This window comes from Ovis canadensis, chromosome 19 (assembly GCF_042477335.2).
Source record: "Ovis canadensis isolate MfBH-ARS-UI-01 breed Bighorn chromosome 19, ARS-UI_OviCan_v2, whole genome shotgun sequence".
NCBI classification, from domain to species: Eukaryota; Metazoa; Chordata; class Mammalia; order Artiodactyla; family Bovidae; genus Ovis; species Ovis canadensis.
Genome location: NC_091263.1, coordinates 52,472,282 through 52,495,322, shown reverse-complemented (window position 1 = coordinate 52,495,322; position 23,041 = coordinate 52,472,282). Strand labels below are relative to the sequence as shown.

Sequence of the window (23,041 nt, the reverse complement as noted above, 5' to 3'; positions counted from 1 at the left end):
GATCTGGTTATTTCGATGGATTAGTAGAGTCAGTGTTTAGGGCAAAGGTGAGAGCTGTTTACCCCCTGAACTTTTGGACAAATTTTTTCTAGCTCTACATATAACAATATCTAGCATTTACTGGAGACATGTTAAATGCCAGGTACACTGTTACACTCTTCATTTATTCCTTTAAAAGCATTCCTCTAAATTAGATGTCATTTCCATTTTTACAGATTAAGAAGTAGAGGCTCAGAGAGGTTAAGTAATTTTCCCAAGTCACAGAGCTTCCAACTGGACTTCAATTTGAACTCTGGTGAGCCTGATTTATTTATCTTTTCTTAATTTTCCTTTTAGAACTTTGAAACGTCTTTAATCCATCTGGGATTTATTTTGGAACATGACATGAAATGAGACATCAATATTTTGTTTTCTACAAATGTACAAATATGCATTTTCTGCAAATGTAGCCAAGTAAGCCTGCTACAGCTTAAAAAAATTTTTTTTTAGCAATTTAATGACAAGGGGAAATACTTATGATGAAAGTTAAGTAGAAGAAGCTGTAGATACAGTGTGTGCGTGGGTTAAATCTCTTCAGGCATGTCTGACTCTCTGCGACCCTTTGGACTGTAGCCTGCCAGGCTCCTCTGTCCATGGGATTCTCCAGGCAAGAATACTGAAGTCAGCTGCCATTTCCTCCTCCAAGGGATCTTCCCAGCCCAGGGACTGAAGCCACATCTCTTATGTCTCCTGCACTGGCAGGAGGATTCTTTAACACTAGCTCCACCTGGGAAGCCCATATACAGTGTAAGTAACAAGGTAAACATATATATGGCCACTAATATATCTGTTGAACAATGACATGGAAATACTACCCTGAATGGTGTTGAAGATTTTGAGATATGGCTTCAGACTACCTGGGTAGATCTAAATCCCTCATCTACCTCTTACTCCCTCTGAGCAGCCTCCTGTAAATTACTTAACTTCTCTGTCCCCATTCTCTCACCTATAAGCTGTGGATAGTAAGAATAATATTATCATTACTGCTGCTGCTGCTGCTAAGTCGCTTCAGTCGTGTCTGATTCTGTGCGACCCCATAGACGCCAGCCCACCAGGCAAGAACACTGGAGTGGGTTGCCATTTCCTTCTTCAATGCATGAAAGTGAAAAGTGAAAGTGAAGTCGCTCAGTCGTGTCCGACTCTTAGCGACCCCATGGACTGCAGCCCACGAGGCTTCTCTGTCCATGGGGTTTTCCAGGCGAGAGTACTGGAGTGGGGTGCCGTAGATAATAATATTACTCATCTCCTGAGGTAACTAAAAGGATTGACTATGCCAACCATGTGTCCATGGGTAGTGCTTAGCACCAAAAAAATACTACACATATAAATATGCCAAATCCTATATTGATAGTGCTGTCATCATATACATTTTAATTTTTTTCAAGTTGTCTATGTTTTGTAGGCTACATTTTTTTTAAAGTTTAATTTTTTAGGAATCCTGTGTCTTCAGAATTCCACAAATGCCAAAATACTCTGAAATCAGAAAAAGTGGGCCCCTTACAAATTATTTTTTGAGATGCACCCTCACTGGACGAACCCTATGTCCCCCTAGCAGAAAAAAAGCTCCTTATTTCCATAAGCTGATAACACAGGGAGCTTTGGCACAAGGATTCAGTTTTTTTTTTTTTAATCCTGAAGTATTCGGCATTACAAAAACAAGAAGCAATAAATATAAATAACTCCCGGCAAATCATCTCTTCAAGTCCTTGAGATGCTATGAGACATGAGAATAGGTTACATTGCATTATGATTTATAGTTGGATCTGGAAGTCTGTTCTGTAACAGGTCTAGTAACAGGGGTAGGAATTAATCCTCCATTCATGCTGCATTGCATTGCTGGGGACATCGCTGAACTGGACTCCACATGAGCCAGACTTCCCTGTATATAAATCAGTGGCAGACACAGGAATCTAATCCAGGTACTTGCTTGCACACAGGGAAATGCTAAGGCAGAAAGCTGATTACTCAAAATCACGCAGTTCTCCGGCTAAACTTCCCCAGGCTTCAGATGAAGCCAATGAAGTAGAGATTGATCTATGTTTCTTTCGAGATGATTGATGGAAAAATCAGCTGCAAATAACTGGGAAAACAATCGGGAGAAAAGCTTAATATGTTTCCTCCAGCATCGAGCCTGTCACAGCTATGTAAGTGCTACTGTTCAGAAATTCAATGTATAGAAGAAAAGGCTAGCCAACTAGTCCTAGAAACCTGTTATTCTTCTGGGAAATGGGGGCTAAACATTTCCTTCCAGGTGGTTAACCCCCCACCCCAGCCTTTGCCTTTCCACAGAGTCCTTAGAAGGCTGAGAATGCTAAACAGTAGTTGTGTGACTTTGAACTCATTTCTTGACCTCTCTGTACTTCATTTTCACCATCTGTCCATAAGAATACTTACCTTGCAGTTCTGTGAGGACTCCAGACAATTCATTTATGTTTCCCTGGAGGCTCAGATGGTAAAGAATCTGCCTGCTCTATAAGAGACCCAGGTTCAATCCCTGAGTTGGGAAGATCCCCTTGAGAAGGCAATGGCTACCCACTCCAGTATTCCTGTATGGAGAATTCAATGGCCAGAGGAGCCTGGTGGGCTACAGTCCATGGGGTCGCAAAGAGTTGGACATGACTGAGCAACTAACACTAGAACCTGACACCTAGTGGGCACACAGTAAGTGTCTGTATAACACCTGGGGTTCCGATTTCAAGGGAATTGGAAGGGTCTCTGGCTCACCTGCTCCCCCAACCAATATGTTCATATTTGAATCGCTTTAAGGGGAGAATTGGCTTTTATTCCACAAATATACATCAGGCTTAACTGTAAATATCTAGGAGGAATAACATGTATTTAAATTTATAGTAAGCTAGAAACAATCCCAGAGAAGGCAATGGCACCTCACTCCAATACTCTTGCCTGGAAAATCCCATGGATGAAGGAGCCTGGTAGGCTGCAGTCCATGGGGTCGCTGAGGGTTGGACATGACTGAGCGACTTCACTTTCACTTTCCTGCATTGGAGAAGGAAATGGCAACCCACTCCAGTGTTCTTGCCTGGAGAATCCCAGGGACAGGGGAGCTGGTGGGCTGCCATCTATGGGGTAGCACAGAGTCGAACACGACTGAAGTGACTTAGCAGCAGCAGCAGCAGAAACAATCCATATCAGATTCTGTCAGTTTCTAAAGGGCGAGAAGAAAGACAGAAAACACCTTGCTTACTCATTAAGCATTTACTTAGCACCAACTACATGCTAGGTTTGCACTGATCACTGGAAGACAGAGGCCAGACAAGCCTATGGACACTGAAAGTGCTTCTCTCTCTCTCCTAGCTCCCGTTTCTCATTCTTCCTGTCTGCTCAGCTTAGGTGCACTTTGCAGGTAATACAGACACTCAGACCCTGCAGTACGGAATCCAACATTTCACCTTCTCTAACGGGATCCTTCATAGAATGTGATGGTCTTAGCCCCCATGCTCAAAGGTAGGACATTGATGTTTCTTTGTTTTAATCAAACTCCTGACCCCCTCCAGGCTGGGTAGAAATTCCATCTCAGTCACCACTGAGTATTTACCTCTCTGGGAGTCACTTTAGAATCCAGGAGATCTTCATGGTATCCAGAAGAAAGAAAAAGGACCCCAAACTTCCCATCCCCCTTGGCCATCACCAGTGTCCTCAGGGTCCATGCTGGCAGTGGTCTCTTTCACTCTCAGAAGTGCTCAGCTTCTTTGAAAGCCAAAAACTGGGGTGTTTTCAGTCCTGCCACCCCATCAATGTCCGGTTGCCCTGGGAGGTACAGCCACTCTGCTGTGTAAGCATCCTGCTGTTTCCCATCCTCCAGCACTGGACTCTGATCTCTTCATGAATCCAGGCAGCTCCTTCTGTTGGGGGCTCTGCAAACGATTTCTGTAGATGGCCAGAGAGGAAGCACTATCAGCATTGCAGGCTGTGCCATGTCGGTCACAACACTTAGCTCTATCTTAGCACTAAGTTCAATTCAGTTCAGTTCAGTCGCTCAGTCGTGTCCAACTCTTCACGACCCCATGAATCGCAGCATGCCAGGCCTCCCTGTTCATCACCATCTCCCGAAGTTCACTCAGACTCACGTCCATCAAGTCTGTGATGCCATCCAGCCATCTCATCCTCTGTCGTCCCCTTCTCCTGCCCCCAATCCCTCCCAGCATCAGAGTTTTTTCCAATGAGTCAACTCTTCGCATGAGCTGGCCAAAGTACTGGAGTTTCAGCTTTAACATCATTCCTTCCAAAGAAATCCCAGGGTTGATCTCCTTCAGAATGGACTGGTTGGATCTCCTTGCAGGCCAAGGGACTCTCAAGAGTCTTCTCTAACACCACAGTTCAAAAGCATCCATTCTTCGGCGCTCAGCCTTCTTGACAGTCCAACTCTCACATCCATACATGACCACAGGAAAAACCATAGCCTTGACTAGACGGACCTTAATCGGCGAAGTAATGTCTCTGCTTTTGAATATGCTATCTAGGTTGGTCATAACTTTTCTTCCAAGGAGTAAGCATCTTTTAATTTCATGGCTGCAGTCACCATCTGCAGTGATTCTGGAGCCCCCAAAAATAAAGTCTGACACTGTTTACGCTGTTTCCCCATCTATTTCCCATGAAGTGATGGGACCGGATGCCATGATCTTCAAATTGCCAACATCCACTGGATCATGGAAAAAGCAAGAGAGTTCCAGAAAAACATCTATTTCTGCTTTATTGACTATGCCAAAGCCTTTGATTGTGTGGATCACAATAAACTGTGGAAAATTCTGAAAGAGATGGGAATACCAGACCACCTGACCTGCCTCTTGAGAAATCTGTATGCAGGTCAGGAAGCAACAGTTAGAACTGGACATGGAACAACAGACTGGTTCCAAATAGGAAAAGGAGTACGTCAAGGCTGTATATTGTCACCCTGCTTATTTAACTTCTATGCAGAGTACATCATGAGAAACGCTGGGCTGGAAGAAACACAAGCTGGAATCAAGATTGCCAGGAGAAATATCAATCACCTCAGATATGCAGATGACACCACCCTTATGGCAGAAAGTGAAGAGGAGCTAAAAAGCCTCTTGATGAAAGTGAAAGACAAGAGTGAAAAAGTTGGCCTAAAGCTCAACATTCAGAAAACGAAGATCATGGCATCCGGTCCCATCTTAGCACTAAAGCAGTCCTGAAAAGTGAAAGTGAAACTGAAAGTTCTTTGTGATCCTACTGGGGTGGGTAGCCATTCCCTTTTCCAGGGGATCTTCCCAATGCGTGGATTGAACGGGGTCTCCTGCATTGCAGGTGGATTCTTTACCAGCTGAGCTATCAGGGAAGCAGCCCTGGACAAGGCATAAATGGATCAAAGGGGCTTCGTCTCCATGGACTCTCAAACTTCATTTTCACAAAATGTTCGTATGTCACATGATTTTATTCTTTATTTGATTTTTTTTTTATGAATTTTGAAAAACCATTTTTAGTGTCAGGACATTAAGAAAAAGCAAAAACAAATACATAGACAGCAGGCCAGCTTTGGTGCAGGGCCATTAGCTAGCCAACTCCTGTTCTAACTTCTTATCCTCAAAGAAACTTAACACAATATTTTCAGTGAGGCTAGACTTTTGGAAAACAGAAGCCCTTTATGCATTTGTTTGTTTGTTTGGCAAAGCTTTGTAGGGTGACCAGCCATTCCAGATTCCTTGGAATTGAGATTTCCAAGATGTGGGATTTTTAGTACTACAACTTGGAAAATTCCAGGCAACCTAAGACAGTTGATCTCCCAACCAAATAGGTACCAGGCAATGAAGGTTCCAAAGTGAAGAAAACAAAGTCTTTATGTTTATGAGGCTGGAATGCTCTTCAGGAAGATGGGTGCCTTTACCCATAACTCTTGTTCTTGACTCAGGGTCCACACTATCAGCCACCCACCTTTACCCCCACCCCTGGGCAGAGGTTACAAAAAGGCCTGCAAAAGGGCAACCAGAGAAAATGCTTGGGGGTGGGGGGGACCCATACTATCAATTCAAAAGATTTGCCTAAAAACAGTGAAGTAGATAGTGTTAGAAAACAAAATTCAACTGAGTAAATTTTCAGGATATCATTGACTTTATTCAGTAATTGATGAATCAAGCAACATGAAATCTAACAGAAAGTCAAAAGATTTTATAGGCAGAAGGGAACAGGAACAGGGAAGCTATATTAGGCAAAAAGCAGAAGGATTATGGCAGGGTTTCTTTCCTATAGGGGAGGGTAGGAGTCTACAGGCAGATGACCTAACTGAAACTGATCTGGCAATTTCTAATTGACTGGTTTAAGATTCCATTTCTAAGACAGACAAACTGAATTAAATTAAGTCTTGGTTTGGTGAGTGGTGGCTTAGCATAAGTGACTCCATTTTGGGCCTGTTGTCTTTAACAGTAGTGTTGGTTCCAGGGTCAAAGAAAGAGCACAAACAGTCAATTTCACTCTAATGCAATGTGCGTACACCCAACACCTAACCACACCCCTACCCGTTTCGCAGGATGGAACTCGGACTGGCCATCCAAGCCTGGGGAGCCTTCCAGAGAGGCTCAAACCTCTTTCGCACCTAGAGGCGTCTATTGTACTAGAAAACAGGAACTTCCCCAAACCACATTATAAAGATTGTGAGCTATCTTATTGTCTAATTCTGTGCTATATTTAGATACTCAACTGGATTTCATGAAAAAAGTCTAAATTTGAGGCCCTTTGGAAATGTGAGGTCCAGGCAAAAAAATTCTCCTCTTCTCCCTCACCTCCACCCCCAAATCGATTTTCCTCCATGATAAAGTTTGACAAAGTAATACAGCCTCACCAGAGCTCCTGTGAGCCTGTTCAGAGCCTTTATTTAGTATAGCAAGTTTCCCACTCTGGGACTACCAGCGAGGGATGCACAGACTGGGGCCCCTATTGGCCCCTCCACCAGGCAACTTTGTGTAGTATACAACCTGTGCCACCATATAAAGCCACCCTAAGACAACTGTCTGACCCTTCGGGGAAAAAAATCAGACCCTTTGTCTGGAGCTGAAGGATAAAAGAGAAAGTGAATCTAATTGCATGAGATATCTTAGGCCCCACTGTGCCATGTGTCCAGGGTAACTGGGATCCAAATCATCTCGGACTTGAGAGCAGGAACTTGCTTCTTAAAGGAAGTGATTTCTGTCTTCCAGTCACTTGTGTTTTTAACAACTGGCTGTTTCTTGCCTTTTGTGTCCTCCTATAACTCTGCTTACAGAATGAGCCCGCAAAGGATGGGCTGAAGCTGGGTTGGGAAAGCTTTTGAAAGCAAGCTAGGCGGAAACTTGAAGACAAAAGGTCTTCAGGCAGATATTTGCCGTCTTCGGTTAAGCAGCTGCTGGGGGTGGGGGAAGACAGTAAGAAGTGCGCCCTAAATGAAGCTTCGAAGGGGGACTTGTTTAGCTTGGTAGGGTGGGGAGGTTGAAAGAGGCCATAGGACAAGGTCTTTTTTTTAATCCGCCACTCCCTTCCCCGAGCTGAGACTTGTTAATCAGGTATGGGTGGTAAAGTTCCCTAAATGTGCAGCCTGACAGCACTGCCTGACAGCTGGTAGTCAGGTTGCCATGTCAACAGGAAGAGACCCTACTGGGGTTTATATTTACTCATCACCAAGTTCTCTGAGTGGTTCTTTTTTTAAAGATTGATTTATTTATTCATTTGACTGTAGGGTTTGTTGCTGCACCTGGGCTTTCTCTAGATGTGGTGGGCAGGAGCTACTCCTCGTTGCAGTGCGTGGCTTTTCATTGCAGTGGCTTCTCTTGCGGAGCTCGAGCCCTAGAGCTCAGGCTCAGTAGTTGTGGCCCACGGGCTTAGTTGCTACACAGCATGAGGGATCTTCCCAGACCAGGGATCAAACCGGTGTCCCTTGCATTGCAAGGCAGATTCTTAACCACTGGACCACAAGGGAAGCCCCTGTATGAGTAGCTCTTACCTATGGATAAAGCTAAAAAAGCTGATCTCTGACCCCCAGATTACTTCCCTAGGCAATGGAATTATTTTGACTGCAGTGGGGAAGACTGGGATCCTACAGAGGTACCCCGCAAAGGTGGGTGGGAGTGAAAGAGGGATGGAGTTCCCATGAGCATTCTGTTTCCCTGACAGGGAAATTCACATTTATGGTGCGTCTCCTATGTGTCTGATATTCTGCTATAAGCTGCGCAGATTAGGTTTTATTTCATTCTCACAACTAACCTATAGGATTGCTATTAGTATTCCCATTTTACAGATAAGCAAAGAGAGGCTAAATAGCCAAACAGCAGAGCAGTAGTTAACCAAAGATAGGTCCACAAGGTGGATTATTATGCAGCTATTTAAAAGTCTTCTTTCTGAATATGTTTCTTGACACATTCTCAAAACTGCACAGTACAGCCTGCCTATATGATAAAATACACGTGATGAATAAATATCCATAGGAAAAGGTATGGATAATAATATTGTTGTTGTTGTTCAGTCACTCAGTCGTGTCCAACTCTGTGACCCCATGGAATGCAGCACGCCAGGCTTCCCTGTCCACCATCCCTCAGAGCTTGCTCAAACTCATGTCCATCAAATCGGTGATGCCGTCCAACCATTTCATCCTCTGTTGTCCCCTTCTCCTGCTGCCTTCAATCTTTCCCAGCATCAAGGTCTTTTCTAATGAATCAGCTTTTTGCATCAGGTGGCCAAAGTATTGGAACTTCATCTTCAGCATCAGTCCTTCCAATGAATATTCAGGATTGACTCGTTTGATCTTGTTACAGTCCAAGGGACTCTCAAGAGTCTTCTCCAATGCCAAAGTTCAAAAGCATCAGTTCTTCAGTGCTCAGCCTTCTTTATGGTCCAACACTCACATCCATACATGACTACTGGAAAAACCATAGCTTGGACTATATGGACCTTTGTTGGCAAAGTAATGTCTCTACTTTTTAATATACCATCTAGGTTTGTCATAGCTTTTCTTCCAAGGAGGAAGCATCTTTTAATTTCATGGCTCTGGTCACCATCTGCCATGATTTTGGAGCCCAAGAAGATAAAGTCTGTCACCGTCTCATTGTATCCCCATCTATTTGCCATGAAGTGATGGGACCAGATGCCATGATCTTCGTTTTTTGAATGTTGAGTTTTATGCCAGCTTTTTCACTCTCCTCTTTAACCTTCAACAAGAGGCTCTTTAGTTCTTCTTCACTTTCTGCCATAAGGGTGGTATCATCTGCATATCTGAGGTTATTGATATTTCTCCTGCCAATCTTGATTCTGGTTTGTACTTCATCCAGCCCAGCATTTCACATTATATACTCTGCTATTAAGTTAAATAAGCAGGGTGACAATATACAGCCTTGACGTACTTCTTTCCTAATTTTGAACCAATCCGTTGTTCCATGTCCAGTTCTAACTGTTGCTTCTTGACCTGGAAGCAACAGGTGTATAAATCACCAAAAGCCACCCAGCCGTGAACAAGCTAAGACCACATATTCAGAGCTTGCTGTGCAAGGGAGTTGGCCACCATCATTTGCATGTGGTAGAGACTGAAAGGCAGGCAAAAGGAATGAAAACTTTGTAGTTGAAAAAAAGGAACACTATAGGCATGCCTGTTTGGAGGCCATTGGCACAAGGAAGATAGAACTAAGGCTGTCTAGAAGCAGGACATCCTGTGTGATTAATTACCTTGTTTGGCTTCCTCTGATTGATCCTAAGATCCAATTACATGCTACCTACAAGAGACACACTTTAAATATAAAGATCCAAATAGATTAAAAGTGTGTGTTTAGTCAGTCATGTCCAACTGTGGAAAAATATGTGCAGTGCCAATAACAGCAAATAAAGGGTTGCTGCTGCTCTTTAGTTGCTTAGCCGTGTCCAGCTATTTGTGACCCCATGAACTGTTGTTCCCAGGCTCCTCTTCCCATGGGATTTCCCAAGCAAGAATACTGAAGTGAGTTTCCAACTCCTTCTCCAGGGAGTCTTCCTGACCCAGGGACTGAACCCATGTTTCCTACTTGGCAGGTGGATTCTTTACCACTGGGCCACCAGGGAAGCCCCCATAAAAAGGTAGCGTAGGCATATTAACAATAGATTAGAAACAGTTCAATAGAAACAATATTATGAAAGATAAAGAGGGATGCTTCACAGTGATTAAAGGACTTTGATTCATTATCAAGTAGACACAATAATCGTGAATATGCTAACAGAACTTCATAATAAACTAAGTCTAAAGTATGGCAGAGTCCCTGCATATACAGTTTTTCTGTGGCCTTGGTGTGAGCTGAGGATATTTTCCTATACTTTGAATTTTGCCATCTGACTTGCTTTGGCCAATGGCATGAAGGTGGAAGAGGCAGTGTGCCAATTCCAACCTCAGACCTTAAGAGGCATAGCAACTTTCTGTTTGTTTTCTTGTGCTTCTGCCTAACCCAAGAGAGGAAAATGCCCCAGCTGGCCTACTGGTCCTAAAATGATGACAGACACACAGTGAATTACCTGACCAATCAGCAGACTTGCAGCTTGGACCCTCTCGGCCTAACCCAGAATTAGAGAGTATGATGAACAATTCTGTGGCTTCCCCAATAGCTCAGTGGTAAAGAACCCTCCTGCCAATGCAGGTGACGTGGGTTGATCCCTGGGTTGGGAAGATCCCCTGGAGAAGAAATGGCAATCCACTCCAATACTCTTGCCTGGGAAATCCAGTGGACAGAGGAGCCTGTGGGCTACAGTCCATAGGGTCACAGAGCTGGACATGACTGGGCACGCATGTACTACTACTACATGAACAACTTTATGTCAACAAACATAAATACTAGGTTTAGGAACACTGCACTCCAAAACATAATAAATCCCCATTGTCCAGGACATTGAAACTGGCTACTGCAAAGGGGAATGTTTATGGAGAACTCTGAGAGGTACCACCAAGGTTTCTCCAGACAGTGTTTTTATGCATGAATCCCAATTTCAGGAGACCCTCTAAATTGGCCACACTGCTAGCTCAGAAAAAGTGAGACGAAGTATGTAATATAGACATTTCCAACTGAGTTAGTTGCTTCTTTTCCTTCTGAAAATTAAATACAGCCTCAGGAGTCCCTTCACCGTAAGTGGGGTGACCAGTGATGTGGGTAGAGAAGTGGGGGAGTGAGACAGGGAATGGAGGATAGCAGATGAGGGGTGTGTTACCACGCAGATATCGCTATGAGAGTGGAACTCAGTGCTGCTAGGGGGTCATGGGAGACCGTGTCACAGGTGCTTCAGTCATCCCAGCTGCAGGGTGAGGAAGCTGGAGTGTCCACCCACAGGCTCCCTGTCCAGCACTGATTGAGAGTCCCTCCTGAGACATTAGCTTGATGGTGCTGTCGGCTTGTTCAGGGCCAAGTGAGCTCCCACAGCCAGGAAAAAACCCTCAGGCAGAGGCTGCAGACACACACAACAGACAGGATTGTTCTGCGTTTAGAGATGACTGCTGAGAAATAATGGGGGGGCAGGAGAAGGAGGTCAGGTACCAAGAGCATCTGCTCCTATATTGGATGAAGAATTGGATTCCAATACACATAAAGAAGCAAACAATAGAAATTTCAAATTTGTTGTATTTTTTATTTCATTAGAAGTTCAGAATATCTAGATAAACCCCAAGTCTATTTCATTTTTGAACTAATATAGTTCCTTGTTGGGAGGCCTTTTTCAAGATCCCAGAGCAGAATGACTTGGTAAAGAAAAGCTGGTGATGCCTCCTGGTCACCCTTACAGTCTTCACTGGAGGTAAAGTGAGGCAACCTATGTTCAGATCCCCAGTGCACCCCACATTAACCCTGGCATAGTCACTCATCCCACCAAACCTCAGTTTCTTTATTTGTGAAATGGGTATGTTGTCTACATGCCTTCTAACTCTGAACGATGGTTATTCAAATCCGTTTTATCTGCCTTCACTAATCAAGGTCATTGTTAGACCTGCATGCCCTCTAATAGCACATAGCCTAAACAGTGTTTGCCTGAGTTATTTTCAGAAACTTGGAGTCAGCTATGTCTAATTTCAGTTGAACTGGTTAAGACTGGATAGGACCACTGACCCTCCAACTGGGCATGTGGCAGTGCCCACTCCATGTGTGACCTTTTGGCATCAGAGGGCTGAAAACTCCACCATCCTGTCATTCTAAGTGCCTCTGATTGCTTGTGCAGAGGCTTGTGGCAGAATGAGAATTCCTGCACTGTTTCCCAATCGCTTTTCCCCACGCTGCACCTCAGATACCACCCTGCTGCTTCTTTCCTCATCCCATAAATGCCGTCCTCCTCCCAGCTCCTTGCCTTCCAGTGGGATGGGGTGGAGATTTGTTCTCTGGTCTCAACCCATGGTCACTTTACAAAAAGTATCTCTGCCGCAAACATCAGCATATCACCATTTTGGCTTGCTGAGTATCAGGCAAAATGAACCTGGCTCAGCAACATCTCTCTCTGACTGTAAAGCTTTGTTCACAAGCCCTGACTTCCTGTAGTACAGCTAGGAATCTAAAGATAACTGAGATAAAGTCCTTGTTTGAAAAGTTCTTCCTGTCTAGTAGAGAGGACAATTAAGTAGGGATTACAGTACAGTGGGAATGGTGCTATAGCAAAGGCTATTGCCTAAGGCTAATAGGAGAAGGAGTGAGTCAAGGCTGTATATTGTCACCCTGCTTATTTAACTTATATGCAGAATACATCATGAGAAACGCTGGCCTGGAAGAAACACAAGCTGGAATCAAGATTGCTGGGAGAAATATCAATAACCTCAGATATGCAGATGACACCACCCTTATGGCAGAAAGCAAAGAGGAACTAAAAAGCCTCTTGATGAGAGTGAAAGAGGAGAGTGAAAAACTTGGCTTAAAGCTCAACTTTCAGAAAACTAAGATCATGGCATCCGGTCCCATCACTTCATGGGAAATAGATGGGGAAACAGTGGAAACAGTGTCAGACTTTATTTTGGGGGGCTCCCAAATCACTGCAGATGGTGACTGCAGCCATGAAATTAAAAGACGCTTACTCCTTAGAAGGAAAGTTATGACCAACCTAGATAGCATATTCAAAAGCAGAGACATTACTTTGCCGACTAAGGTCCGTCTAGTTAAGGCTATGGATTTTCCTGTGGTCATGTATGGATGTGAGAGTTGGACTGTGAAGAAGGCTGAGCACCGAAGAATTGATGCTTTTGAGCTGTGGTGTTGGAGAAGACTCTTGAGAGTCCCTTGGCCTGCAAGGAGATCCAACCAGTCCATTCTAAAGGAGATCAGCCCTGGGATTTCTTTGGAAGGAATGATGCTAAAGCTGCAACTCCAGTACTTTGGCCACCTGATGCAAAGAGTTGACTCATTGGAAAAGACTCTGATGCTGGGAGGGATTGGGGTCAGGAGGAGAAGGGGACAACAGAGGATGAGATGGCTGGATGGCATCACAGACTCGATGGACATGAGTCTGAGTGAACTCCCGGAGCTGGTGATGGACAGGGAGGCCTGGCGTGCTGCGATTCATGGGGTCGCAATGAGTCGGACACAACTGAGCAACTGAACTGAACTGAATTGAACTGAAGAGAGCAACAGAAAGAAATAGGCTGGGAAAGAAAGATTACACAAGCTTGATCTCAGTGGTGGGCATGCAAACATCCCTTGCAGAGAGACCTCCACTAGAGGGAGGGTAGCTGACCAAGGGATGCAGCTGCTGATGCTCTGAAACCCATCCCAGCACAGAAACCAAGGCCACGCTCCCCGGCCTTTGACTCTCCACCACCACTGAGTCTTTCTTAGACAAGGTGGCTGTTCAGTTGCTTGCATTCAGCCTTCTCTCCCTGTCTCTTTGCTTTGTGGTCAAACATCTCTCCCAATTTTTTCCAACTTCTCCCAATTTCTTTTCATTTGGACATTTCTCCTTACAAAAAAAAAAAATTATTGAATATTTAACTCTATATTCACATCAGCTTCTTGGAGGACCCAAACTCATTGTCTTGAAGGATAAACAGGAGTAGAAAGGAAGTCAGAGGCAAGGGCATGAATATAGGCAAGGAGGCAAGAAGCTTACAAGTTCAGGAAATGGAGACACATTCAGAACCTGGTAGGGCAGGAAGGAAGGAAGTAGAAGGGGAAGTTCCTTCCCCAGTGTGTTCCCAAGAGCGGACTGACTGGGAGGTCAGAGAGAAGACCACTGCTCAGAGGTCAGTGAGCAATTATTAGGGCCCCTCCTGGAGAGAGTGAAGTGATGGAGAAGAGAGAAGAAATAGTTGCAAGGGATATGCACAAGGTAGAATTGTTATTAATAGAACCTGGACACTGAATATGGAGGGTGGCTGAAAGTAAGGAGTTGAGGAAAATACCCAGATTTCTAGTGGGAGCAGCATAGTATACGGAAGCCACCAGTTCGCTGAAAACAAACCCGTCAAGAGGCACACACACATGCATTCATGAAGCTCTATGCCATTCACAGCTTGGAATTCACATGAAATTTAAAAACGCAAATAAGCTGTCCTTCCGCAAAACAAGCCCCCTAAATCCTCAAAAGCCACTGAAAGTGTCTCATGCAACACACATTGCTAGAAATGTGGTTGCATCAAATCAATCTGGCCAACCAGTCATGTCATAAAGACCACCGGGGACACTGGGGGTCCCTGGAGTCTGGGTAGGGCTATGCCCCAACCATAAAAGGACGTGAAGGTTTGAGAGTTCTTGGTATTCAGGTAGAAACAGAAGTCAGGAGGCTTTCAGTGGGTGAGCATGCTCTAAAAGGAAGAGCAGGAGCCAGTTTATGAGTTTTTTATTGCTGCTATAACAAAGTACCACAGTCATGGTGGTTTAAAGCAACATGAGTGTATCGTAACCGTTGGTTTTTGAGGTCAGAAGTCCAAAACGGGCCTGACAAGGTTAAAATCAAAGTGTGGGCAGAGATGCATTGTTTCTAGAAATTTTAGGGCAGCATTCCCCAACCTTTTTGGCACCAGAGACCAGTTTCAGGAAAGACAATTATTCCATGGAATGGGTTGCGGGGTAGGGATATGGTTTCAGGATGATACAAGCACACTGCATTTATTGTGCGCTTATTAGTATTATCATTACATCAGCTCCACTCTCATCATCAGGCATTAGATCCCAAGGTTAGAGACCCCTGCTCTAGGTGAAAATCTGTCTGCCCCGTGCCTTTTCTTGCTTCTACAACTGCCTGATCCCTTAGCTCATGGCTGCTCCCCAGCACTGGCCTGACTTCCCTCTTTTTTTCACTCATCATAGTTCCCTGATTCTGACCTTCTTGCCTCCCTCTTTCGCTCATAAGGACCCTTGTGATTTCATCTGTCCTGCTCAAAAGAATCCAGGAAAATCCCCCCATCTCCAGAACAGTAACATAATCACATCTGCAAAAACCCTTTTGCCATTAAGGTAATATATTCCAGGCTCTGAGGATTAGGCCATGGATATTTTTGGAGAGCATTGTTCTGCCTCTCACAGCCAGGGACTGAATCCTGGAAAACATGACTATTTATGGAACAGGCAAGACCTTGGAACAAGTTGGATAAAGAACTAAAAGCAGGGATAACTTCCAGGCAGCCAGTTACCAGTGATACTTTCAATTCCAATTTATCTCCTAGTTAAAGTTGCTGTGTTGAGAAGTAAGATTTAGTGTTTCTTGTTTGTTTGTTTTTCCTCTATCTCTCTATTCCTGCCTGTGACCTCCTTCAACAACTCCAAAGTAAAAAGCTCTTTAGGGTAGAATATAAGCCCTTCAGACAGCAGTCAGGTATGCACCGTAAGCATTACAGGCCCAGAGTACAATCATCATTATTATTGTCGGTATTATTATTACTATTTACTTATTTATTTACTTGGCTGTGCTGGGTCTTAGTTGCCACATGCTAGATCTTTTCGTTGTGGCACGTGGGATCTAATTCCCTCACCAGAGATCAAACCCAGGCCCTCCACATTAGGAGCACAGAGCCTTAATCAGTGGACCACCAGGGAAGTCCCTCTCATTATTTTGAAGCTACTCCTCACCAAAGGGAAATAGGCCTCTTCTGAGAAGGGCTGGTTCCATTCATTGGAAGGACTGTGGCCTTATGGGATTATTCCTGATTGTGGGGTAAATCTGAGCTCTCTGTAGACCCCCAGAAGCCCTCTCTGCCTTTGAGAGGTCGCTTCTCCATCTCTGATTATGCAATGGCCCTATGCCAAAGGCAAGATGTCACACCCTCCTTCTGACTCAAGGTTGAAATAAGCAGCCTCTCACTAACTGTTTGTTTGGAAGATGCAATGTTAAAGGGTCACCCTGAATTTTCTCCTCTCCCAGCCTCAAGTAGGATATCTGGCCCTCAGGATTCCCTTGCCTTAAGAATTTTCTGTCACATACAACAGCATAATTCAACAATGTGATGATGCCAGAGATCATGGGTTGTCGTAGGTCAAATTCCCCAGAAGCAAACTCTGAGACAAGGATTCATCTGCAAGTGATGTACTAAGGAAGTGCTCCCAGGAGCGCTGGGGGAGGGAACAGGGAAAGCGAGAGAGGAAAGAGAAAAGGATAATTAGGCTGCAGTATCGAGCAAAGGTGATCAGCCTGATCCCTCAGGAAGCCCCAGAGTGCAGAATACACCTTGGAGTCTATCCTGCTAAAAGCAGGGGAGCTGGGCATCCCTAAAGTGGCATTGTTGGGGCACTGACTATGGGCGACCTCTACTTCCAGCTCTCCGCACATCACCTGAGCAGGAACAGTACCCAGCACAGAGGAGGTGTGATTCTATCATGTGACACCAAGCTACTAACTAGCCTCTCAGCCTGAAAGTTCAGGAACACTCAGCACCCTACAAACCTGGAGAATCTGGAGGGCTTTCAGGGGATAACAAATTCTTCTCCTACTAAACTTGTGACAAATCTAATTGAATGCAGGGAGCTGCCTGATAGTTTGTGATTTGCCCAGGATGAACGGCTCTGCTTGTCTTCATTTCAGAAAGCATCACTTCTTGCCTGTGACACATGGCCCTAAAGAATGTGTATTCTTTCCCCAGAAAATCAGCAAAATCTAATTTCCAAAATATTTCCTACAATCCTCCAACACACAAGCTCAGCCAAATGAAATTAAATTCTGCCTTTTCTTGAAGGTGAGTCTTTTTTTCAGCGTGAGCAATAGAGTCATGTTTCATTTCAAATCCCCAAACACTGAGGCTATTGATCTTGTTAAATGTGAAGATTAATATTTCTGAAGTGTCTACATGGAGGGAAATATCTAGACAATTACAAGTAACATCCAATAAAGAAACATAATAAATATTGAACAAGTTGAAGGAACTAGCAATACAGGAGAAGAGTTAGATCAGAATATGTGTATGTTTGTGTGGAGAGAGATGGAAACAGAGCAATTACTACTTATTACTCTCTCTCAACTTATATTTTTATCAGGACAAGGTCAAGTCCAGTCCTAGCCCCAGAGTTTATACCTCTCTTCCTAGTCTCTTCTATTAAAACTTAAAATTCAAACATATGATGAGAAATAAGGATGGAACACCTGAATTTTCAGTGAAAACCATGGCCCCTAGGAGCCAGCAATGCATTATCAAGAAGGAAGATCTTCATTCTAGCATATATACAGAATAAGAAATAGGGAGGCAAAATCAGATTAGAGCTGCTGATGTTCATACCCTCTGAAATGCAGCAGTTACCCAGGAAGGGAAGGAGGATGAGGTGTGGGAGATGATGGAGCAGAAGACGGCCAGGCACCTGGCAGACGGAGAACCTTATGGAGCCAGAGTTGGTACCCAAGCCATGGATGCCCTGCCTCCTGTGACTGGCAGCCAAACATGACTATTAACTTGGATAGATCTTGATTCTGCTTTAGAGAAATTTGGAAATGTTGCACATGGTTAGGAAAGAAGTTCATGTAACTTAAAAGGTTAAAAATAAGCATACAAAAAAGTATTGATAGATTGGTTGTTCAGTCACTGAGTCCTGTCTGGCTGTTGAAACAGGCTCCTCTGTCCATGAGATTATCCAGGCAAGAATACTGGAGTGGGTAGCCATTCCCTTCTCCAGGGGTTCTTCCCAACCCAGGGATCAAATCCATGTCTCCTGCATTGGCAGGCAGATTCCTTTACCACTGAGCCACCAGGGAAACCCAAGGTTAGAAACAGGCATACGAAAAACATCAATAGAGTAACAAATTTATTCAATCTGCCAAAGAGAAAAGTCATGGAAGCTTATGCCAAATTGCTCTGTTTTTCAAAGAGGTGAGACAAAACTCCAATCCTACAAAAAATGAAACGTCCTCACATATCTGGATACAAAATACTTCCATTCTTACTGAAAATAGCCCATACATTATTTTATATTGAGATGGCTGGATGGCATCACCGACTCGATGGACGTGAGTCTGAGTGAACTCCGGGAGTTGGTGATGGACAGGGAGGCCTGGCGTGCTGCAGTTCATGCGGTTGCAGAGTCGGACATGACTGAGCGACTGAACTGACTGAACTGAATTAACATGCATTAACAAATAGCAGCCCTATGAGTTACGTTCTGCTATTACCTCCTCTTTATAAGTGAAAATCAAGGCTCTGAAATGATGCTGCTAACTAGACTATTTGAATTTAAATCTAAATTTAAAATAAAAACTCACTTCCTCAGTCGCACGGCCCAACAGACAACATGGGACTAGTGGCCACCACACTGAACAGCACAGATCAAGAATATTTTCATCATTACAGAAAGTTCCAGTCACTGAAAGTGCCCTGATGGGTGAAGTAATTCTATAACTATTAAGAACTTGAGGAGGATCCCGGGTTCCACCTTACAGAGTGGGCATCCTCTCCTGAGACAGTACTTTAGGTTCCTGCTGCTGTTGTAACAGATTTCTGCAAATTTAGTGGCTTCTACCACACAAATTTATTCCCTTGCAGTTCTGGAGGTCACACATCTGAAATGGGTCTCACTAGGCTGTATCTCTTCTTGAAGCTCCCAGGAAGAATGCATTTTATTGCCTTTCCTGCTTCTACAGGCTATTCTGTCCCTCAGCCAGCATCTCCTTTCTCGATCTTCAAAGACAGAAATGTCAGTCTGAGCCCACCCCTGGCTGCCTCCCACTGCCCTCTCTCTGGCTCTCCCTCTTCTGCCTCTCTCTCTCCTCCACTCATAAGAACATGTGATTGCATTGGGCCAACCCAGACAATCCAGGATAATATCTCCTCGTTGTGGTGGTTTAGTCGCTCAGTTGTGTCCGACTCTTTACAATCCCATGGACTGCAGCATGGCAGGCTTCCCTGTCCTTCACTATCTCCCAGCGTTTGCTCAAACTCATGCCCATTACGTTTAGCCCATGTCCTTTTCAGGATCTTTTTTTGGGAGTAGGTAAAGCATCCAGCCAGGGTCTTTCAGAGTACAGAATCACAATGCCAAGGACACTATGACAGAGATAAATGGACTTAAACTCAAAAGAAATCTGGGACCCTCCAAGGAGGACAGATGAAAAATAAAACCACATTTTCCCTGTGTGATTTATCTGAAGTCATCTATGATAAGATATTTCAGGGCAAACAGGCCACATCAGAGGTGCAAATCTCTCAGGGAAACTCAACCACTAAAGAGGACGAAATTGTTTCTGTCCAGCAAAGCCTTTAAATGCCAGCCAACTGGCTTCATCTGTGGCTAGACATGAGAGGGGGGAGATTGCTTTGTAGCTTTTTAGACTAAAATACTACTGAATACAAATAGAGTCATGGTTTTTTGACTCTTTGTTGATGATTTAAAGGATTTTCAAGGGGTGATTTTGACCTACACAGTTTCTGCGTTATTTGCCAACTTTAAACCCTAACTCCCACATAAGATACAACTCTCCTCTTAAGTCTTTTAGCACCTGCGGGCTCAAGAATCATTCATATTACATGAGTTTCTTGAAAGGCTCTCTGATTCTAATCGAAACTGGTCCCACTAAATCCTAGTGCTCATGTTTGCTTTTAAACAACTCACACCTTGCTGTAAAGTGTAGGTGCTTTCCCCCATCTCATTTGGGGCACTGGGAGCACGGGCCCCAAGGAGCTTAGGGTCAGATGGGCTTTGCAGTTAATTATTAAAGCAGCAATTATACAAGTAAGAAGAGTGAAATTGGGAATGAATCCAGCAGGTGATGGTGGGTTGAGTTTAAGAGGACTGAGAGTCACAGATACAACAAAGCAATCAACCCAGGGTTTTCATAACCAAATGACAAGTAGCATCATGTGCTTTAGGAAATAACTAAATGGACTTTTCTCTGGATTATTTCCATCTTTGTATCAAAAGAGTGAATGTACTTCTAAAACACTGCCTGGCCTCTGGGAGAGAGAGGATGACCCTAGAAGGAGGAAGATCTCGGCTTCAGACGAATTTTTCAGTCCAGAACCTGGGAGACCTTGGCAAACGACTTCATTGTCTTATATAGAAAGAGAAGAGAGTCTTCTCACAGTGTGTTCCATGAAACACCACTTGTGAACAGTGTTCCATTTGATAAAAAGATTCTGCAGTGAAGTAAGTCCAGCTGGGCAAGTTTCCCTTGCCCTATACCCCCTCTTGGAAATTTACAGTGTACATGAGCAAATTAAAGTCTCTCGAGAAGTCCTATAGTAAAGAAACTCTGCTTGAATTCAATCTGTCCCAAACATTCTTGAGCATAGAATAATATTTTTGGTAAAATATGAAAGTGTGTTCCAAGGAACCCACATTGAGAGAACTCAGAAATGTCATGTAAACTCTGACAGAGTAAATGCAGGCGCACGTGTGCACATGGCTCCTGGTACAGAGTAAACCTAGGGCTGCCACGCTGAGGCCAGTTTGCCAAATCCAGTCCATGAGCTGTGTATGTTTTCACATTTTAAGTGACTGAAAAAATTTAAAAGAAGTGAAAATTGTATGAAAAAAATTATATGAAAAAATGGTATGAAAATTATATGAAATTCAAATTCAGCATTTAGAGTATAGCCATACCCACTTGTTTATGTATCTTCTGTAACTGCTTTTGAACTACAGTGGCAGAGTTGAAGAGTTGTGCCAAAGACTGCAATGGCCCGCAAAGCTTAAGATACCTCCCTCTCTGGCCCTTATGGTACTGATTCCCAACCTTCTAGGCACCAGGGAACAGTTTTATGGAAGAGAGTTTTTTCCACAGACCAGGGTGGCGGGGGGATGGTTTCAGGATTATTCAAGCACAAAACATTTATCGTGCACACTTATTTCTATTATTATTAAATCACCTACACCTCAGATCATCAGACATTAGATCCCGGAGGTTGGAGATCCCTGCTTTACAAGAAACGTGTGCAAAGCTCTGCAGTAGGCAATTAAATTGTGCAAATGAACTGAAGTCTATTCTTGCCGTTCTCCATACAAGCGGCCTCATTTTCTGGGGAGAGGATTCAAGTTATAACAAGTTTTAAAATGAGATCTTCATTTTTTTTTAACAGTCTTCAGTTCAGTTCAGTTCAGTCGCTCAGTCTTGTCCGACTCTTTGCGACCCCATGAATCGCAGCGCACCAGGCCTCCCTGTTCATCACCATCTCCCGGAGTTCACTCAGACTCACGTCCATCAAGTCCGTGATGCCATCCAGCTATCTCATCCTCGGTCGTCCCCTTCTCATAGTCTTAATTATCTTTTTTTCTCGTCTCTGCTATAGCTTAGCAGTGACTTGAGCTGAGCCACCACCATTCAGATTCCAGGTCTTTCCGTCACTCAAATTGTCTGTAGTTTGCTTCACATGAGTCTTTCCCACATAATAGTTATATTCAGGTGGTGATTCAGGAAAAAGATGAGGAAAGAAGGAACATAGAATTTAAAGGGTGACTTTGACTGGGATATTACTATTTGCAAAAGCATCATCTACCATTTTTGTGCAGAGGATAAAGGGCTGAACGTGGGCAAAAGAAGGGAGGATAAGAAGGGGCACTTTGCACTTATTTGTAAACATTCTGATGAAGGATAGTGGAAGTCAGCCTCTGAGAAGACAGGAAACATGAATTCAACCCAAGAAGCACCTCAGGCACTGGAGTCATTAAGACCATGATTTGAATTCTGGCCCTGACACTTAGTTACCATGTTGCCATGCTCCACCCTAGGCAACAAGCTTAACTCATGGAGAAAATGGACAGAATAGAGTCATGGTGAGAATTAAATAAGACATGTTTTATTTAACAACCACCATTGCAAGAATAAGGTCCCTTAATCCTCACCACAACCCTGAGGAAGGAACTATTGTTGTCATTCCTATTTTGCAGATGGGAAGACTGAGACACAGGTCACGTGGCAGAGCTTGGATTTCAACCCAGGAAGTCTGGTTATAGCTTCTTTGCTCATGCTCAGTGGACGCCACTGACTGGCACATGGTAAACATTTGATGAATGTCAGTTTTAAAATGCCTCTTAAAATGGAAGAAGAAAAAAAAAAACAACTTATCAGCCTGCTGTTTCTCAATATGTGTATGGACTTCCCAGGTGACACTAGTGCTACAAACCTGCCTGCCAGTGCCTGAGAAGTAAGAGATGCCAGTTCGACCCCTGGGTCAGGAAGATCCCCTAGAGGAGGAAACAGCAATCCACTCCAGTATTCTTACCTGGAGAATCCCGTGGGCAAAGGAGCTTGGTGGACTACAGTCCAGTCCATAGGGTCACAAAGAGTTGGACATGACTAAAGCAACTGATGACACACACATATGAAGAGCAGGGGCCTCTGGAGTTAGACCAACCTATGTTCTGATTCTTGGCCCACCAGTAACTAACAGCATTCAGTGAATATTTTTGGGAAGATTAAGCATGTTACTTAACAGAGATCATTAAAATTTGGGGGTGCAGTAACATGCTGAAATCTGAAGGAAATCTCCACAATGATGGGAGTCACAGATATCATTTTAAAAGTTCTTATAGCATATTTTTAAAAAGTGAAAAGCAGATAAAAATTAATTGTACTAATGTATTTTATTTAACCCTACATCCAAAATGTTACCATTTCAACATGTTATCAATATTAAAAAAATTATTGAAGATACACTTTAGATTTTTTTCATGAT

At 43.8% G+C, this 23,041-nt stretch overlaps 1 protein-coding gene across 2 annotated transcripts in view; it reads left to right on the top strand.

Moving 5' to 3' along the window:
- Positions 1-22,423, top strand: part of SNTN (sentan, cilia apical structure protein) — a 48,488-nt gene extending 26,065 nt beyond the window's left edge. The window contains exons 4-7 of one of the 2 annotated variants that reach the window (XR_011250881.1): positions 216-295; positions 3,355-3,504; positions 5,326-5,432; positions 22,254-22,423. The gene's annotated coding sequence lies outside the window, so the exon portion shown is untranslated. Of the gene's footprint in view, positions 1-215; positions 296-3,354; positions 3,505-5,325; positions 5,433-12,706; positions 13,932-22,253 lie in introns of those variants that run through there. The other variant, XR_011250882.1, reaches the window with a different exon arrangement.
- The last annotated feature ends 618 nt before the right edge of the window (positions 22,424-23,041 follow it).